Genomic DNA, 10,210 nt, shown 5'->3' with positions numbered 1-10,210 from the left:
GTTGGCACGTGGTCGCGGGGGCAGAGACACTCTCCGATCACCGGTACATCCGGATGGAGGTCTCTGCCGCCGCGAGTGCATCCCGACACGGCCGCCTGCGTGGCACCCCACCACGCCGCTGGGCGCTTCGGCGCCTGGACAAGGACGCCCTGATGGCAGCTGCCCTCGCTGCAACTTGGCCGCAGGGAGCGGCCGAGTTGCCGAGCATAGAGGAGGAGGTCGCCCGGCTCGGAGCATTGGTCGCGGGTATTTGCGACGCGGCGATGCCTCGGGTCGGGCGGGCTTCTCCTCGCCGGGCGGTGTACTGGTGGTCGGACGCGATCGCGGAGTTGCGAGTCGCGACTGTCCGCGCCCGACGCCAGTACACCCGCGCGCGCCGTCGTCAACGTACAGGCGACGGCGTGGCGCGAGCGAGGGCAGCTGATGACCTGTATGGAGCATACCGCGTGGCGCGGGTTGCTCTGCAGGTCGCCATCAAACGGGCCAAGACCCAGGCATGGAAGGAGCTCCTCCAGACCCTTGATGACGATCCATGGGGGCGCCCATATAAGGTGGTGCTGAATAAGCTCCGCCCGTGGGCGCCCCCCGTCACCGAGGGTCTTGACCCCCGGCTGCTGGAGGACGTGGTCAATACACTCTTCCCAATTGGGGAGAGGGGACCGCGTCCTCCGGCGGCGGCGGCTGTCCCAGTGGAGTGGACGGCCGAGCTGGGGGTCACGCAGGAGGAGCTGGCAGCGGCCATCAGACGGCTCGGGGTTCGTAACACGGCCCCGGGTCCGGATGGTGTGCCCGGCCGGGTTTGGGTCTTGACCCAGGGCGTCCTTGGGGCCGACCTCAGGCGGTTGTTCGACCGCTGCCTGAGGGACGGGCGATTCCCCCCCAGTTGGAAGGTGGCGAGGATGGTCCTCCTCCGGAAGGAGGGTCGGCCCGCGGAGTCTCCCTCCGCATACCGGCCCATTTGTCTCCTCGACGAGGTGGGCAAGCTCTTCGAGCGTGTGATTGCTGCCCGCCTCGTCGAGCACCTGTCGCGGGGTGATCCCGGTCTGGCCGACTGCCAGTTCGGTTTCCGGGGGGGCCGATCGACTATCGACGCGATAGGTCGTGTGAGGGCCCTCTCGGAGGCGGCCGTCTCCCGGGGAGGGGTGGCATTGGCAATATCCTTGGATATTGCCAATGCCTTTAACACCCTCCCCTGGGAAGAGATAAGGAGGGGACTCGAATATCATCGAGTCCCCCCTTGTCTCAGGGCGGTCGTCGGGGATTATCTCCGCGGCAGGTGGATCGAGTATCCGGGCCGGGATGGTGATATGCGGAGGGAGGTGTACTGCGGTGTTCCGCAGGGGTCGGTCCTCGGGCCACTCCTGTGGAACATCGCGTACGACTCGGTGTTGCGGGCCGGCCTCCCCGACGGCGTCAGCACGGTGTGTTATGCGGATGACACACTGGTGCTGGCCGTCGGGGCGCACTGGGGGAGGGCCATGCGTCGCGCGGAGGAGGGGTCGCAACGCGTCGTCGACCGGATCAGGGGGATGGGGATGACGGTGGCGGTCCATAAGACCGAGGTGATTGCGTTTCATTCACCTCGGCAGGATCCGCCACCCCCTCTGATTCGGGTGGGTGGGGCTGACATCGAGGTGAAGCCCCAGATCAGGTATCTAGGGCTGATCCTCGATAGCCACTGGCGTTTCGAGAAGCATTTCCGCTGCCTGGTCCCCCGGTTGGAAAGGATGGTTGCGGCTCTGGGCCGGATCCTGCCCAACCTGGGGGGCCCGGCGGGCCGAGTTCGTCGCCTCTATGTGGCAATGGTCCAGTCGGTGGCCCTATACGGGGCCCCCGTCTGGGCGGACGACCTGGCTGCCTCCCGGCGCAGCATGACTATGCTGCGTCGGGTGCAGAGGCGCATGGCGCTCAGGGTCGTCCGCGGGTATCGGACCATGTCACATGAGGCGGCGACGGTTCTAGCGGGGATGCCGCCCATGGACCTGCTCGCGCGGTCGCACGCGGTGATGTACCGGCACCGCGTCGACCGTCGCGCGGGGGTGGGGGCGGTCCCGGGCGGGCAGGAACCTGCTTGGGGCGATTTGAAGCGCCAGGCCCGGCAGTCCGTGTTGCTCGCGTGGCAGGAGCGGCTGGCTCTGCCAACCGCGGGGCACCGGACTGTCGGGGCTGTTCGGCCACTCCTGAAGGAGTGGCTGGACAGAGGCCATGGCAGCCTCACCTACCGGCTGGCACAGGTATTTTCCGGGCATGGCAGCTTCGGAAGATACCTGTGCCGGATAGGGAAGGAGCCGACGGCGCGTTGCTGCCACTGCGACGCTGAGCAGGACACGGCGGATCATACCCTGGAGGTATGCCCCGCGTGGGAGGGGGAGCGCCGTGTCCTGGTCGGCGTCGTCGGGCGGGATGTCTCGCTGCCGGGCGTGGTGCGCGCCATGCTCGGCAGCGAGGAGAAGTGGAGGGCCGTGGCCTCCTTCTGCGAGAACGTAATGTTGCAGAAGGAGGCCGCGGGGAGGGAGCGCGAGCTTCAGCGGCGTGCTGAAGCACGCGCTCGTGCGGTGGCCCGAGGTCGTCGCCCGGTCGCGAGGCGTCGCGGGCGGCCGCCTCGGCGTGGCGGATGACCTAGGCTGGGAGGGGGGTCCTGAGGGGACCCTCCTCCCGCCAGGCGGCGCCGGGTCGGACCGGTTGGGGGTAGGTGTGCCTCCCCCTACCGGTCCGACGCAAGGGGAGGCACCCTCGGCGGTCTGGTGCGGCCATGAACGCCCGGCCGCCGAGGGATGGAAACGGGGTCGCGGGCGGTTGCGAGTTGGGGCTCGCAGCCGCCACTAAACGCGGCCCCGGGACGGATAGCGGCGGGATGGAGTGGCCCCGTCCCGCCGCTATGAGGCAGTGTGTCTACTGGGGGGACCGATTGTCCCCCCGGGGGATGGGCGCGAAAGCGCGGGCACGGGGAGGATACCGGAAGAATGCTTCGAGCGATTCCCGGTATCCTCCCAAAGCGTGCCGAAGGGTCACCGTGGGGTTTTTAGTGGGTAGGTCCCGCGCCTGTCGTTGTACGGGCGCGGGGAATCCCACACACCCCTCCCACCACTCCCCAAGGAGGTGGGAGGGAGTCTTTCGAAGATTTTCCCCACGACAAAAAAAAAAAAAAAAAAAAAAAGTTAGGTCTGGCATAGGTCTGGGATTCGCCCTCATCAGGCTCATACTTTCGCGTTTTTCACATACTTGTTGAACAGATCCTGGGTTTTTTCTGGTTTGTATCACGTAGTAGTGTGGTACCACACTGAAACAGTCCATTAAACCTGGTTTGGATCAATATTTTAGAGGATAACGCATGTTAGGTCTCGGTTAGCCCTGGGATTTTCACTCATCAGACTCATACTTTCGCAGTTTTATCATACATGTTGACCTGATCGAGGGTTTTTTCTGCTTTGGATCACGTAGTAAAGTGGTACCACACTGAAACATTCCATTAAACCTGGTCTTGATAAATATTTTAGACGATAACGGATGTTAGGTTTGGGTTAGGTCGAGGATTTGCCCTCATCAGGCTCATACTTTCGCATATTTCTCATACTTGATGGCTAGATCCTGGGCTTTTTCTGGATTGCATCACGTAGTAATGTGGTACCACACTGAAACAGTCGATTAAACCTGGTTTCGATCAATCTTTTAGAGGATAACGCAAGTTAAGTCCGGGATTGGTCTGGGATTTGACCTCATCAGACTCATACTTTCGCACACTTCACATACTTGTTGAACAGATCCTGCGTTTTTTCTGGTTTGGCTCACGATGTAGTGTGGTACCACACTGAAACAATCAATTAAACCTGGTCTTGATAAATATTTTAGAGGATAACGCATGTTAGGTTTGGGTTAGGTTTAGGATTTGCCTTCAGCAGGCTCATACTTTCGCATATCTCTCATACTTCATGGCTAGATCCTGGGCTGTTTCTGGATTGTATCACGTAGTAATGTGGTACCACGCTGAAACAGTCAATTAAACCTGGTTTCGATCAATATTTTAGAGAATAATTCATGTTAGGTCTAGGTTAGGTCTGGGATTTGCTCTCATCAGCCTCGTTCTTTCGCATATTTCTCATACTTGATGGCTAGATCCAGGGCTTTTTCTGGATTGCATCACGTAGTAATGAAGTACAACACTGAAACAGTCAATTAAACCTGGTTTCCATCAATATCTTAGAGGACAACGCAAGTTAGGTCTGTTTTAGGCCGGGGATTTGCCCTCGTCAGGCTCATACTTTCGCATATTTCTCAGACTTCATGGCTAGATCCTGGGCTATTTCTGGATTAGATCACGTAGTAATGTGCTACCACACTGAAACATTCAATTAAAGCAGGTCTTGATAAATATTTTAGAGGAAAACGCATGTTAGGTCTGGGTCAGGTCTAGAATTTGTCCCCATCAGGCTCATACATTCGCATATTTCTCATACTTCATGGCTAGATCCTGGGCTGTTTCTGGATTGTATCACGTAGTAATGTGGTACCACGCTGAAACAGTCAATTAAACCTGGTTTCGATCAATATTTCAGAGGATAACGCAAGTTAGGTCTGGGATAGGTCAGGGATTCGCCCTCATCAGGCTCATACTTTCGCGTTTTTCACATACTTGGTGAACTGATCCTGGGTTTTTTCTGGTTTGGATCACGTAGTAATGTGGTACCACACTGAAACAATCAATTAAACCTGGTCATGATAAATATTTTAGAGGATAACGCATGTTAGTTCTGGGTTAGGTCTAGGATTTGTCCTCATCAGGCTCATACATTCGCATATTTCTCATACTTCATGGCTAGATCCTGGGCTGTTTCTGGATTGTATCACGTAGTAACGTGGTACCACGCTGAAACAGTCAATTAAACCTGGTTTCGATCAATATTTCAGAGGATAACGCAAGTTAGGTCTGGGATAGGTCAGGGATTCGCCCTCATCAGGCTCATACTTTCGAGTTTTTCACATACTTGTTGAACTGATCCTGGGTTTTTTCTGGTTTGGATCACGTAGTAATGTGGTACCACACTGAAACAGTCGATTAAACCCGGTTTCAATCAATATTTTAGAGGATAACGTAAGTTAAGTCTGGGATAGGTCTGGGATTTGACCTCATCAGACTCATACTTTCGCACACTTACAATACTCGTTGAGCAGATCCTGGGTTATTTTCTGGTTTGGATCACATAGTAATGTGGTACAACACTGAAACAGTAGATTAAACCAGGTTTCGATCAATATTTTAGAGAATAATTCATGTTAGGTCTAGGTTAGGCCTGGGATTTTCACTCATCAGACTCATACTTTCGCATTCTTCACGTACTTGTTGAACGGATCCTGGGTTTTTTCTGCTTTGGATCACGTAGTAAAGTGGTACCACAACTAAAACAGTCAATTAAACCTGGTTTGGATCAATATTGTAGAGGATAACGCATGTTAGGTCTAGGTTAGCCCTGGGATTTTCACTCATCAGACTCATACTTTCGCATTCTTCACATACTTGTTGAACGGATCCTGGGTTTTTTCTGGTTTGGATCACGTTGTAATGTGGGACCACAATGAAGCAATCAATTAAACCTGGTCATGATAAATATTTTAGAGGATAACGCATGTTAGGTCTGGGTTAGGTCTAGGATTTGCCCTCGTCAGGCTCATACTTTCGCATATTTCTCATACTTCATTGCTAGATCCTGGGCTATTTCTGGATTGGATCACGTAGTAATGTGGTACCACACTGAAACAGTCAATTAAACCTGGTTTTGATCAATATTTTAGAGAATAATTCATGTTATGTCTAGGTTAGGTCTAGGATTTGCCCTCGTCAGGCTCATACATTCGCATATTTCTCATACTTCATTGCTAGATCCTGGGATATTTCTGGTTTGGATTACATAGTAATGTGGTACCACACTGAAACAGTCGATTAAACCAGGTTTCGATCAATATTTGTGAGGATAACGCATGTTAGGTCTAGGTTAGGCCGGGGATTTTCACTCATCAGTCTCATACTTTCGCAATCTTCACATACTTGTTGAACGGATCCTGGGTTTTTTCTGGTTTGGATCACGCAGTAAAGTGGTACCACAACTAAAACAGTCAATTAAACCTGGTTTCGATCATTATTTTAGAGGATAACGCATGTTAGGTCTGGGATAGGTCTGGGATTTGCCCTCATCAGGCTCATACTTTCGCATATTTCTCATACTTCATGGCTAGATCCTGGGCTGTTTCTGGATTGTATCACGTAGTAATGTGGTACCACACTGAAACAGTCAATAAAACCTGGTTTCGATCAATATTTCAGAGGATAACGCAAGTTAGGTCTGGGATAGGTCAGGGATTCGCCCTCATCAGGCTCATACTTTCGCATATTTCTCATACTTGATGGCTAGATTCTGGGTTTTTTCCGGTTTGGGTCACGTAGTAGTGTGGTACCACACCGAAACAGTCCATTAAACCTGGTTTGGATCAATATTTTTTAGGATAACGCATGTTAGGTCTGGGTTAGGCCGGGGATTTTCACTCATCTGACTCATACTTTCGCTTTCTTTACATACTTGTAGAACGGATCCTGGGTTTTTACTGGTTAGGATCACGTAGTAATGTGGAATCACACTGAAACAATCAATTAAACATGGTCTTGATAAATATTGTAGAGGATAACGCATGTTAGGTCTGGGATAGGTCTGGGATTTGCCCTCATCGGACTCATACTTTCGCACACTTCACATACTCGTTGAATAGATCCTGGGTTATTTTCTGGTTTGGATCACATAGTAATGTGGTACCACACTGAAACAATCGATTAAACCTGGTTTCGATCAATATTTTTGAGGATAACGCATGTTAGGCCTAGGTTAGGCCTGGGATTTTCACTCATCAGACTCATACTTTCGCATTCTTCACATACTTGTTGAACGGATCCTGGGTTTTTTTCTGGTTTGGAACACGTAGTAATGTGGGACCACACTGAAACAATCAATTAAACCTGGTCTTGATAAATATTTCAGAGGATAACGCATGCTAGGTCTGGGTTAGGTCTAGGATTTGCCCTCGTCAGGCTCATACTTTCGCATATTTCTCATAGTTCATGGCTAGATCCTGGGCTATTTCTGGATTGGATCTCGTAGTAATGAAGTACAACACTGAAACAGTCGATTAAACCAGGTTTCTATAAATATTTTTGAGGATAACGCAAGTTAGGTCTGGGATGGGTCTGGGATTTGCCGTCATCAGGCTCATACTTTCGCGTTTTTCACATACTTGTTGAACAGGTCCTGGGTTTTTTTCTGGTTTGGATCACGTAGTAATGTGGTACCACACTGAAACAGTCGATTAAACCTGGTTTCGATCAATATTTTTGAGGATAACGCATGTTAGGTCTAGGTTAGGTCTGTGATTTTCACTCATCAGACTCGTACTTTCGCATTCTTCACATACTTGTTGAACGGATCCTGGGTTTTTTTCTGGTTTGGAACACGTAGTAATGTGGGACCACACTGAAACAATCAATTAAACCTGGTCTTGATAAATATTTCAGAGGATAACGCATGCTAGGTCTGGGTTAGGTCTAGGATTTGCCCTCGTCAGGCTCATACTTTCGCATATTTCTCATAGTTCATGGCTAGATCCTGGGCTATTTCTGGATTGGATCTCGTAGTAATGAAGTACAACACTGAAACAGTCGATTAAACCAGGTTTCTATAAATATTTTTGAGGATAACGCAAGTTAGGTCTGGGATGGGTCTGGGATTTGCCGTCATCAGGCTCATACTTTCGCGTTTTTCACATACTTGTTGAACAGGTCCTGGGTTTTTTTCTGGTTTGGATCACGTAGTAATGTGGTACCACACTGAAACAGTCGATTAAACCTGGTTTCGATCAATATTTTTGAGGATAACGCATGTTAGGTCTAGGTTAGGTCTGTGATTTTCACTCATCAGACTCGTACTTTCGCATTCTTCACATACTTGTTGAACGGATCCTGGGTTTTTTCTGGTTTCCTGAACAGATTCTCATACTTCATGGCTAGATCCTGGGCTGTTTCTGGATTGTATCACGTAGTAATGTGGTACCACGCTGAAACAGTCAATTAAACCTGGTTTGGATCAATATTGTAGAGGATAACGCATGTTAGGTCTAGGTTAGCCCTGGGATTTTCACTCATCAGACTCATACTTTCGCATTCTTCACATACTTGTTGAACGGATCCTGGGTTTTTTCTGGTTTGGATCACGTTGTAATGTGGGACCTCAATGAAGCAATCAATTAAACCTGGTCATGATAAATATTTTAGAGGATAACGCATGTTAGGTCTGGGTTAGGTCTAGGATTTGCCCTCGTCAGGCTCATACTTTCGCATATTTCTCATACTTCATTGCTAGATCCTGGGATATTTCTGGTTTGGATCACATAGTAATGTGGTACCACACTGAAACAGTCGATTAAACCAGGTTTCGATCAATATTTGTGAGGATAACGCATGTTAGGTCTAGGTTAGGCCGGGGATTTTCACTCATCAGACTCATACTTTCGCATTCTTCACATACTTGTTGAACGGATCCTGGGTTTTTTCTGGTTTGGATCACGTAGTAAAGTGGTACCACAACTAAAACAGTCAATTAAACCTGGTTTCGATCATTATTTTAGAGGATAACGCATGTTAGGTCTGGGATAGGTCTGGGATTTGCCCTCATCAGGGTCACACTTTCGCAGTTTTATCATACATGTTGGCGTGATCGAGGGTTTTTTCTGCTTTGGATCACGTAGTAAAGTGGTACCACACTGAAACAGTCCACTAAACCTGGTTTGGATCAATATTTTAGAGGATAACGCATGTTAGGTCTGTTTTAGGCCGGGGATTTGCCCTCGTCAGGCTCATACTTTCGCATATTTCTCAGACTTCATGGCTAGATCCTGGGCTATTTCTGGATTAGATCACGTAGTAATGTGCTACCACACTGAAACATTCAATTAAAGCAGGTCTTGATAAATATTTTAGAGGAAAACGCATGTTAGGTCTGGGTCAGGTCTAGAATTTGCCCTCATCAGGCTCATACTTTCGCATATTTCTCATACTTCATGGCTAGATCCTGGGCTGTTTCTGGATTGTATCACGTAGTAATGTGGTACCACGCTGAAACAGTCAATTAAACCTGGTTTCGATCAATATTTTAGAGGATAACGCATGTTAGGTCTGGGATAGGTCTAGGATTTGCCCTCATCAGACTCATACTTTCGCAACACTTCACATACTCGTTGAACAGATCCTGGGTTATTTTCTGGTTTGGATCACATAGTAATGTGGTACCACACAGAAACAGTCGATTAAACCAGGTTACGATCAATAATTTAGAGCATAGCGCAAGTTAGGTCTGGGATAGGTCTGGGATTTGCCCTCATCAGGCTCATACTTTCGCGTTTTTCACTTACTTGTTGAACTCATCCTGGGTTTTTTCTGGTTTGGATCACGTAGCAATGTGGTACCACACTGAAACAGTCAATTAAACCTGGTCTTGATAAATATTTTAGAGGATAACGCATGTTGGGTCTGGGATAGGTCTAGGATTTGTCCTCATCAGACTCATACTTTCGCACACTTCACATACTCGTTGAACAGATCCTGAGTTATTTTCTGGTTTGGATCACATAGTAATGTGGTACCACACTGAAACAGTCGATTAAACCAGGTTTCGATCAATATTTGCGAGGATAACGCATGTTAGGTCTAGGTTAGGCCGGGGATTTTCACTCATCAGACTCATACTTTCGCATTCTTCACATACTTGTTGAACGGATCCTGGGTTTTTTCTGGTTTGGATCACGTAGTAAAGTGGTACCACAACTAAAACAGTCAATTAAACCTGGTTTCGATCATTATTTTAGAGGATAACGCATGTTAGGTCTGGGATAGGTCTGGGATTTGCCCTCATCAGGGTCATACTTTCGCAGTTTTATCATACATGTTGGCGTGATCGAGGGTTTTTTCTGCTTTGGATCACGTAGTAAAGTGGTACCACACTGAAACAGTCCACTAAACCTGGTTTGGATCAATATTTTAGAGGATAACGCATGTTAGGTCTGTTTTAGGCCGGGGATTTGCCCTCGTCAGGCTCATACTTTCGCATATTTCTCAGACTTCATGGCTAGATCCTGGGCTATTTCTGGATTAGATCACGTAGTAATGTGCTACCACACT

The sequence above is a fragment of the Colletes latitarsis genome, unplaced genomic scaffold (assembly GCF_051014445.1).
Source record: "Colletes latitarsis isolate SP2378_abdomen unplaced genomic scaffold, iyColLati1 scaffold0006, whole genome shotgun sequence".
NCBI lineage: Eukaryota > Metazoa > Arthropoda > Insecta > Hymenoptera > Colletidae > Colletes > Colletes latitarsis.
This window is presented reverse-complemented; position numbering follows the sequence as displayed.